The 6,396-nt window shown below is 40.0% G+C and overlaps 2 long non-coding RNA genes across 2 annotated transcripts in view; one reads left to right on the top strand and one right to left on the bottom strand.

Moving 5' to 3' along the window:
- Positions 1 to 826: 826 nt before the first annotated feature.
- LOC138947357 (uncharacterized) lies at positions 827 to 3,425 on the top strand. Its single transcript, XR_011449630.1, has 2 exons — positions 827 to 1,586; positions 1,955 to 3,425. It is a non-coding gene; the product is annotated as an uncharacterized lncRNA (long non-coding RNA).
- LOC138947356 (uncharacterized) overlaps positions 2,692 to 6,396 on the bottom strand; it is a 4,215-nt gene continuing 510 nt past the window's right edge. The window contains exons 1-2 of the long non-coding RNA XR_011449628.1: positions 6,093 to 6,396; positions 2,692 to 5,708 (exon numbers count right to left, since the gene is read on the bottom strand). The exon at positions 6,093 to 6,396 is cut by the window's right edge and continues 510 nt beyond it. This is a non-coding gene — a long non-coding RNA (uncharacterized lncRNA). The remainder of the gene's footprint in view (positions 5,709 to 6,092) is intronic.

Genomic DNA, 6,396 nt, shown 5'->3' with positions numbered 1-6,396 from the left:
GAAGAACTACTTTGCTCCCGACCTTTGACCTCGCGCCGAACAATGTGACACATTTGTATGAAGTTCCAAAATCGTATTGCACGGCTCAGAAAACCATATCAGTTGCACGAAAAAATGAATCTCAGAACTGATCTGATGTATGAGATGCAATAAGCAAACGTTTCTTTCATTATGAAAGCAATGCAGGTCGAAAAAAACGAACATTCAACTTACAAGATAACCAGATGCTAGCGAACCAAAACAAAAACACGAGTACTCTCCCTTGCTTCGTTAGCAGACGACTTTTGAGACCGTCCTTACCTGGCACGGTTGGGCTTCGCTATCAATCTATCGGCTGTTTCACGTGTTTCGCGAGCAAGTCTACTCTTTTGCCTGGCTCTGCAGTAAGTCCACATTGGCGATGAAGGTATCCGAGAACTTAACATGTATGTATTTTTCTATGGCATTCCGTTTGTCAAATAATTATTTGGATACTTTTTCATGTTTTTTTCACCAGTTTTAGCTAAATAATCATTATTTAGAAACTCATGTGCTAAATAAGTAATTGTTTATAAACAATGTAAAACAATTCTAAATAATTTTTTGTTTACGTAAACAATTCATTATTTACCTAAACAATTCATTGTTTACGTAAATAATTCATTGTTTACGTAAATAATGATTTATTTACGTAAACAATATATTATTTAGACTTATATTACATTGTTTATAAAGAATCAGCAATGTTGCTAAATAAATCATTATTTACGTAAACAATGAATTATTTACGTAAACAATGAATTGTTTAGCCAACACATTTTCCATTATTTAGGGGTTTCTAGGATTCGCTTCTGAACTAAGTTTTATGTCTTTCAGTGATTACTATAATTGAATACAAGGTCTCTCCACACACTCTTATCTTAAAATAGCTGTTGTTTGGATATTATTTTATTTATTTTACAAGCCGAGTACGAAAATAACTGATCTCATACACAGTCAACGGTCAAGGTCAATTAAGGTGTTTCCCTGCCGGGAGTGTTTAGTGTTTGCATTTTCTTGCTTGAAGTTGTTGAAACACAGTTTTTTTCCCCCTTATGTTCTCTGTTCTGTTTATGTCCCAACAACATGCCTGTCTTTCCATTTCTCTTCCTTTCATCGTTTCATTTTAAAGAGAAAAGTAAAAACAGCTGTGATCCGTTGAAAAACGGGAAACAATGCCTCCGACGCGTTCCGAGAAGACTCTGGAGTGACTTCCCTTGCCTCATGCACAGGCCTCATGCAAAACATTGCGATCTTGCGAGAAGCGAAAATATTCTGAGCGATTGTTACCAGAGGAGAGGCGGCGATACCACCAGAAGATTTTGGAGATTGACGGGAATGATCCGTATGACATTCTCAACCAGGTGCTGGTCAGCAAATCCGGACGATCTGCCAGAGCTGAGTTACATCAACATCGTAAATTATTTTGTGCTTGGCAAGAGTGCATACAGATACACATGTGAGCAGCTAAAAAGCTTACAACAGTTTTGATTCCTACCGACTTTTTGTCTCTGGCTGGGTGAGGGATGTCAAGTGCTACAGCCCAGAACTCTGTCATTTCTGCAAAGGTAAGAATGTGCTTTCAGTTTATAATGAATGAACGTGAGTGTTCTCTGTCTTGTGTTGCTGATATCACAAGTTGCAGTTCAGGATATTGTGTTGAGGCTTTGTCTTTGATATATATTCTTCGCTTCAGTTTGTATTCTGGACTACGACAAAAGCTGTAGATAGTCTTGAATATATTTATATTTTGAAATAGCTTGCAAAATATTATATAAATTTATAATGAGCTTCATGTTCATATTCAGTTAAAAATCTGTTGTTTACTTTTCATTGTTAAGGTTATTGTAAAGCACGTTATGTGCGTCTTAGAGTTATATTCATTCGATTGACCTAGCTGAATGCTGATTTGTGCGACCTTCAATTTATTTTTCAGATTCTTCATTCACAACGCCTTATTAAATGAACCAGCACTTTCTCCTTGGATCATCGCCACTTCTGATGGCAACATACTGGCAGCACACTGTACCGGCATGGCCGGAGTTGGAGAAACCGGCATGGCCGGAGTTGGAGAAACCTGCACACACGTCCCTTCACCTTCAAGGAGTCAGCTGTTGAGTGTGCTGTGGCAGACCGCCATTTCTGTTTGGAATCTAACAGTGAGGGGATGCTTTGTCTGCGCAAAGACCACCCATACTTTAGTCAAGTACAGTGCCAGATTGTTATGACCAGTTCCTCCTACTGCGATTTCATGGTGTGGACTACTGTGGATAAAGTTATTGTCCGAGTATTGCCTGACTGTGATTTTTGGGCAATGTGTGTGGAGAAAGCTTTGAAAGTGTTCAGACTCGCAGTTCTTCCAGAGCTAGTTGGAAACTGGCTGGACAGAGAAGCTGAGCCTCTACAAGCAGTGGATGTGAACCAGGAGCAGCTGCAAACACCAGCCGTGAAACGCAGCAAGAAACAGTGACAATGCCAGACTCGCTTGCTCAGGGGTGTGGGAAAACAAACATCATGTATGACTGTACACATAGAAAGTGGCAGTAGTAAAGTTGTAGAGAGGGAGAGAATACATCGAACGCAGAAGAAGAAGAAGAAGAGAGGGAGAGAAAAGAGAGCATGTAATGTTTTAAATCACAGTTCACACTCACAGAGAAGTCATCAATTGTTCCATTCTTGTTTCATTTTATTCTTAAAGTAAAATCATGCACAGATGTAGACATACATTTTGTTTAGGATCACCGACCACAATACAAAATCAAGTGCTACAAGTATAAATTATGATGCATACAGGACCTTATTTTGTGATTGTTTTACATCCACTGCTGTGAATAACAAAGAATCATGAGCAGTTTGATTATCAACTTATTCAGCCAGGTATATTGTTCATTCTCCTTGCTCAATGTTTCCAGTGACACGGATTGGCTGCTTGATTTAGGGAACAAATAAGAGTGTGTGGTCCAGCGTAGTTCTGCATCAGTACAGTCAAGTAATACAGTGTTTAAATTGGCAGTGGAACTGAAAGTTAGTTTCTATTATCAACTAGTTCTGTTTTGATGACAACAAAATTGAACACATTTATTTCTGCAAAAAAGCGCACAGGTCTTTGATCATAATGAATAGTTAATGACTCACATACCCACAGTATGTTATTTCAATTTTGAACATTTAGTGAAAGTGTTCTCTTCACTTTGGCTTCATACCTGCAATACTGGTAGTGGTATGTTCAGTGTTGCTTGCAGTTGCATGTTATTGGTAGTTTAAATGTGTGCTCGCATTTCAAGTGTAGGCCATTTAATTTTTCAATGCTCCTTATCTTGTTTCCTGTGTAGAGCTATTTTGAGGTTAATCAGCATAATTCAACCTTTGTCAGTTGTGTCAATACATGTCACATTTATGCAAAATGATTTCAAAGTTTATGTTAAAGTGGTGTGTGTGTGTGTGTGTGTGTGTGTGTGTGTGTGTGTGTGTGTGTGTGTGTGATAGAAAGAGTGAAATCTGCTCTTGAATTGGAAGGAAATAGCAGCAGGTCAGATCATATACACATGTATATTCAAATTCAAGATTCCATCCAGTGAAAACATGATAACAGAAAAACTGTTGCTACTGCTCATGTGAGACACCTGAATCAGATACAATACACCACAGTTTAATTAACACATTCTTTAAACAATGCCTTCATCTTCAAATTCAAGATTCCGTCCAGTGAAAACATAACAGAAAGACTATTGCTACTGCTCATGCTTGACATCAGAATCAGATACAATACACCACAGTTTAATTAACATATTCTCTAGTCTAAACAATGCCTTCAGTTCACGAGGCTGTGTTTATGCAGCGTCACAGCAAGAATCACATGATACCAGTGCAAACATTGACAAGCCCAGATGATACAGTGACTATTTTGTCCAGTGTTACCACTTCTTCCTCTTCCCTTGCAAACAAAAGATCAGTCAGAATATCAGAGTTCAGAATTTTGTACTTTCCACAAAGAATACCGATAACCCGTTCAACATAAATTCTCAGATTAGCTAGTTTGCGTGTTGACTATCTCATAAGCTGTAAGCTGACTCTTCCCTCTTGTAAAGGCAGGGATTTTCACTTGTGCACCTCTCATAGCCACTAGTTCATTAATGTCAAATCCCCTGTCGGCCAAAATCACATCATTTTGTACAATATTGTCTAGATACCCACTATTTGCAGTGATGTGCTTGTCACTTGAAAGCCCACCCCACCCTTTAGAAATAAAAGAATTATGGCCTTGAGGTGTAATTGATATTAGGTATTTAATTGTATTGTTGTGCTTGTTGTTTGACCAGGTGAGTGCACTAGCATCAACACTGGAGGGTCTCTCAATGAATATATAATTCAAAACAGTCAATAATGGACACTACTCTGCATCTTGAACACACACGGCCAGTTCATGTACTGTGCAACTGACCTTGCCACGGAACGATCCAAGGGGGGCAATCTCAGTCATCTCAAAGAGGGAAATCCAAACGCAATCCGCTTTGTTCGATTTTACGGGCTTGGACGATAGAGAAAAATAAGAAAAGCAAAAGCTGGAGTCCAGTCTGGACGAAACTGCTATCAAGAACGCAGAATTAATTTCTTCTGAGTTTTTTTTTAGCCGTAAGCGCCATGTTTAACTGCTGTTCACAATGCGGCCGCAGTGAAACCAACAAAGGGGCCTCACTATGGAAGAGTTTCCTGCTCCGATAAACATGGTGCTTACGGCTAAAAAAAAACTCTGAAAAAGCAATTCTGCGTTCTTGATAGCAGTTTCGTCCAGACTGGACTCCAGCTTTTGCTTTTCTTATTTTTCTCTATCGTCCAAGCCCATAAAATCGAACAAAGCGGATTGCGTTTGGATTTCCCTCTTTGAGATGACTGAGATTGCCCCCCTTGGATCGTTCCGTGCCAAGGCCAGTTACACGGTACTGGCCGTGTGTGTTCAAGATGACTACTCTGTTCCATGGATAGGGAAGGAATTGTGGCGGTAGACTTGTCTTTATACTTCGCCTGTCTGTCCAGAAAACAAGTGGCTGCAGTCTGTGGTACATGATATGCACAGTCTCGTGAAAAACTTTGCTGGCAGTTGTTCTTGACACAGAAAAGATGTATGCCAGGTGTTGCAGAGGTGTGTTAAGGCGTATATATGCATGAATGAGAGCTTGAAACTGTGTCAGTGCTCTGCGCGAGTGTGTTGGCAAATGCCATGCAAGAAAATCAAATAATGTAACAAGTGTGAAGAAATTAGAAATCCCAGAAAAATATCGTACAGTATCGTCATTGTCCCTCAAAGAATCAAGTGTCATTTTTTTTCTTGGCAAGTTCGTCTTTAAGTTCCCGAGTTTCTAGCACCAGCCTGTTTAGTTCATCCCGTTGCTGCTTTTCTTCATCTTTAGAAATCCAGGCAAAATTGTCATAGGTTTCAGTCTGGCAGTAAGTACCGCCACAGTCACCTCTCTCGGGAAGAGGAGCAGCCAGTTCTGCTGTATCCGAAGTACCTTCACTTTCGCCATCAACAGCATCCTCTGCTAAATTAGGGTGAGAAGGAGTTGACTCACTCCCCACAAGCTTCTTCCTCTCCTTGAGTCTCTGGTACTGTCCTTGTTGGGCTGTCAGGCTGTGTCCCTGCACCATACCCAAGTTTCAAAGTAGGTGTTTACTTCTCACAGATGGTTGCCCTGCAGAAAAAATCAAAGGCAAATGTATTGTAAATTATGGATTGGGAGTTATTTTAAAAATAAGTCACCCAAACAAAATGAATGAGTAAATCTAGACACAGATCTACCCTTTAAAACTGAACTATAAAGTTGTATCAACAATGACCATTTAGTGTTCAAATAAATTCTGATTATCAAATCCAAGTATTTCACACCTTCTCACAAGTCATGGTTTTGGGCAACCATGATAAGTTGTTATACTGAGAGTAAGTGTAAGACTGACTCACTCAGTCATAGACTGCACTCGGTGCAGGACTGACCGACTGTCTGCACACTACCATCACAACACAGCTTGCATAAAACACAGACTAACCAAGGCAGGTGAACAAAAGCATGAGTACTTACCATTGACAAAATGATCAGAGCACACGTATCTCCTAGCTGTTGATTCAAAGTTGAAATTCTTCAGCTGAAGCTGTGCCAACCATTCTCGCCCGCGTCGTGCAGTCAAATCCCTTGTCTCTTTGCCCTTTCCGTTGACAACAAATGGAACAGAAAAGAATCTTCTGTCCCTATCTCTATCTTGTCTGTTATGGCAATGTTTAACACTACAACTAGAGACCAGATGTCGATAAATGCGGAAGATTCAGAGTGCAGATTTCGCGTGTTGCCTTCTCGCGAGTTCCGCCGGAATGCCAGAGGCAAGGCC

This window comes from Littorina saxatilis, linkage group LG14 (assembly GCF_037325665.1).
Source record: "Littorina saxatilis isolate snail1 linkage group LG14, US_GU_Lsax_2.0, whole genome shotgun sequence".
Classification (NCBI taxonomy): domain Eukaryota; kingdom Metazoa; phylum Mollusca; class Gastropoda; order Littorinimorpha; family Littorinidae; genus Littorina; species Littorina saxatilis.
This window is presented reverse-complemented; position numbering and strand designations above follow the sequence as displayed.